This window comes from Cyprinodon variegatus, unplaced genomic scaffold (assembly GCF_000732505.1).
Source record: "Cyprinodon variegatus isolate N-32 unplaced genomic scaffold, C_variegatus-1.0 Scaffold327, whole genome shotgun sequence".
In the NCBI taxonomy this organism is placed as follows: Eukaryota; Metazoa; Chordata; class Actinopteri; order Cyprinodontiformes; family Cyprinodontidae; genus Cyprinodon; species Cyprinodon variegatus.
This window is the reverse complement of record NW_015150780.1, coordinates 1-4,559: the sequence shown is the minus strand read 5'-3', so window position 1 is coordinate 4,559 and position 4,559 is coordinate 1.

The window sequence follows — 4,559 nt, the reverse complement described above, 5'->3', positions numbered from 1 at the left end:
TTGAACTTTAGTCTAATATTTTTTTACAACCATTAAAAGAGGTAAACAGGCTTGGGGAAACTTAAGTGGACCAAGTCTAATGTTTTTGATTTAAAATTTTCATTAAAACAGCGGATTAACAATTATATCCAGTTTCTCTGACTAAGGGAGCATTTTTTAAGCAAAGCCATTACCCCATTGGCTATACCTCACAACAGCTCGCCAAGTTTCATTTTTCATGAAACAGAAACAAAAGAAAAAAGAAACTATCACTCTCAGACACCAACTACAGACCTTACCAAAGCTGACTTTGCAGGTAAGCTCTTACTTTCTGATTAGAAAAAAGTTTCTTGATATTTCCTACTGTGATAAGTGTCTAGAAATTCAAGTAATCCAGAAATGAATTACTTGAATATGAAAATGAATTTTTTTACTATATGTAGTGAAGTTTTACATCAGCCGAGTTATAAACCAGCATGTTTTACTTTCTGAAAGTTCCTCCACAATTATAGATACACTTCTTTGTACTGGCTTGGTTCAAACAGAGATTAAAATTTTTATCAGCGTCAAATACCTAACTTACGAATTGCTTTAATCAGATTTGTACTCCAACATTTATTTGATCAGAGTATAATGAGAAATATTTGTTCATTAGAGTTAAACCATAAGGAAAAAAAAAGAATATATATATATATATATATATATATACACAAACACACTCTAGTTTGGACTCGGTTTTCACATCTAATGTAGTTCACTGTGGTCCTCAGTGTAATCAGGGGACTTGTGTGTAAACTTGGACATCAATAATTAGAGGGAACATAGCTTGCATAGGTTCTTTGGTTTGTTCATGTGTTTTAAACAACTTATCACTTTTCACAAATTCTGCTATGCAGCAGTCACTGATCAGTGTGCTTGTGAGACATTTACTTGAAGAAGATATTTTTAAAGCACAATAATGATAAATGATGAGATTAGCCATGAGATTAGTCTTTCAACCAGTTCTTGTCAAAGGGGAACTTGGTAGTATTACTGCCTGTAAAAGGTGTACATACATTTTGCTGACAACGGATGTTTAAAAGTCTTTAAAAAACTGGTTAAGTCCCAAACTAAACATACAACATACTGGTAAACATTAACACTTGCATATGTAAACAAGCTCCCAAAAAGGTATCTTTAATAATTACTAAAATAATTTTAAGTCTGACAAACTGGTACGGTAAATGTACCAAGCTGTTAAATGTCAGCAGCCTTGAGCAAGGGAGGAGCAACTTTCTACAATTAGATGAGGCTGGGAGATGATATCATGACACAGGTGAATATGAGGCCAACCCACTATTGACATCTGTGTTTTGTTACTTTACATGTTTCCCAGGAAACTACTCGTTCAGACCAGAGATTACTCTCTCACAGACTCACTCGGATCAGCCACCTGGCAGCATCTGCAGGTAAGGTATTTTAATACCTGAATAAAGACGCAGATTTAGTTTCTACTGCAATAAACTTCTATGTATGAATATATGGAACATAAATATTTGTATTTATTCATTGCTACTATACATTTTCTTGAATATTAATTAATATATGTTATCTGGAACTAACTATTTGATGGAGGAAACAAAAGATATATCTACAAATTATTGAATCTTTCAAAATTGCTTTAAAAAAAACAAACAAGACCATTAATAAACTATCTGGTAGAATTCCAAAATATAAACAAAATATATACTTACAATGACATTGCTTAAACAATGACAGACAGCAATATTGATCATGATAAACATTTGACACAATTCTGACTTCACAAATAAAAGACATGCCCCAGCAAAGCTGAGATTTAGTATATAATCTAATTAAGATGGGTAGCAAGAGCAGTCAAACAAAATAGCAAAATATATTGCTGCAATGAAGAGTGTGGATATAGTATCCTTAAAAATACTGTGTGTGGGCAGCTCTGTTACATCTGACAACGGATATAAAAATGACACTGCTGATTAGATATATTATACAGCTTTAAATCATTAGTGTCACAAGTTTTTCAAATACCCAATTCAGCTCTGCATTTGACTTGAAAGACCAGATCTCTTTGTGTAGGTATTTGAGAGTGCTATATTTGGTAGGCAAGATTACAAGCTAAACCAGTTTTGCTTTTTCCATTTATCACTGGTTTGTCTTATAGGATGTGTTAGAGGGCTGTGAGTATGAAATGCTGCTAAAGACAAAAAATGTTTACTTGTGTGTACTTGCTTTGTACTTGCAGTGCTAGTAATATATCAACTAACAATATTCGTCTGGAGTTCTTTGCAATCTTAATATGGGCAAGTATATTTCTCTTTGACAATTATAGTTCTGAATACAATTTAAGTAAATCCATATACAAAGAAAAGATGTATCTATTGGATGAAAATTAATGCTCTGTTTTTTTTTTTTTTAACAGACAAGACGTCAAGAAAAATTACAAGCGTCTGTGTGGCCTTGTTGCTCACTCTTAGTTCAGTATATGCCACACACAGTTATCTGGGCACTGTCAGTGAGCTGAAAAGATGCCAACTGTGTAAAGATACAACCATTCTAGCACTGCTTAAATGGTTCACCGATCAAGTTTTCATTCAGGATAACAACATTGAGCTAAACTTTGATCCAGCCCATGAGTATGGATCACATCGTTACGAAAATCACGAGGGACTATTTCCCATTGGTTACCAGTACTACACAGTTGGCAATATCAAGGAAGAGAATCGTCATCAGTTTCCATCTAGTGCAGTTGATAAGTACAACAAACCTCGGATCATACTACAAGCCAGACCCAATAACAGACGGATAATTGAAAGGGTCTACATTAGTCGGCATCGTAACTTTCCAGATTCACGCTATGATCCAAACCATACATATGAAGTTAGTTTCAATCTTTTAAGAGAGATAAGGCGTGAGGTTACAGTGGGAAATTTACAGGGATATTCTTTCTCTTCTAGAGACAGTGGTACATTTTTCCATCAACAAAGTTACTCAAGTCAAAATGAAGGCAACTGGTGTTTATGTTTTTTTATTGTTTTTGTTGTTTTCATCATTATCATGCTTGCATTAATGATTTCCACTGGTCATATGAGAAAATAAAATGAGAAACAGAAAGCCACTGAAAACCAAACTCAAAATATAAATGTGGTGCTTTATAAAAAAAAATTAAGATTTTTTTTCCCTGATAAAAATTAAGTATTGAAACTTTCCTATGGACATATTTTTAATAAAAAGCAAGATGTTAGGTGCTAGTTCTTTGCATGTTTACTGTTTTACATCTTTAAAGTAGAAGTTATTTCTTAACTATTTACCCCTCTGAGATGATACTTTGAAAGTACTGTTTGGTTTATTATACAGTTTAACTACAACAGATTTAGAGTTGTATTAGCTGTCTTCTGAAGGCAAGTGGTGGTAGCACTTTATTCAAGGCTGAGTACAAAGGGTTTCCTCTAAGATTTCTTAGCGGGCTAATTTTGGCTAGCGATTCAAGCTGTGTGGAAAACGGGTAATTATTTCAGTGCAACAGTTTCAGAGAAAAATAAGGGGAATTGATTAAAAAACAAATCTAAATTTTGCTTTGTAATCAAGGGTGGAATTATCAGCAGCTTTACATATGTGTAATACATTTGCTGTCATTTTCTCTCTGCATTGACTGCATATATGGCTTTTAGGAAGAGGTAGCTAAGACTTCATAGCTTGCTCTCAACAACTGTACTGATGTTTTGCAATACTCTTAAATGTTTATTATGCTATATATACACACCATAAACAAAGAAGAGCTGGAAGCTTTAAAAAAAAATATTGACATCGAAATAATTTCTATCATAGTAATTTAACGGTATATGTTACTGTAATATCTTTTTGCTTTAAATAAAATTTTCATGTGATCAATTGTGGTGTTCTTCTCACTTTACATTACCAAGTCTAGCAACAATAGGAGTTACATTTTAATGCTAGAATCACTATGGCCGTTTTTCAATACCTTGTGTGTTCTCATGTGCTCGAGAAACGGCATCAGCATCAGCCCTAGCAGTTTCAATTCACAAGAATACAAGACTGAGAAGGGACAAAGTCCCTGAATGTTGTTTACACCCCTCGGAGGTGGTGACTCTTAACAGACAATTTCTTTGTAGCACTTGATGGTTTTTGCGACTGCACATGGGGAAACATTCAAAGTTTTGCCAATTTTTTCAGACTGACTGACCTAAATTTCTTAAGGTAATGATGGCCACTCGTTTTTCTTTACGTAGCTGCTTTTTTGTTTCCATAATACAAATTCTTACAGTCTATTCAGGACTATCAGCTGTGTATCCACCTGACTTCTGTACAACACAAGTGATGGTCCCAACCCCGTTTATAAGGCAAGAAATATCCCTTAATAAACTTGACAGGGGACCATTTCAGGTGACTACCTGTTTAAGCTCATCAAGAGAATACCAAGAGTGTATACATGTACACATATATATATATATATATATATAAATATAAATATAAATATATCTATATACATATAAATATGTGTATATTTATATGTAAATATAAATATATATATATACATATAAATA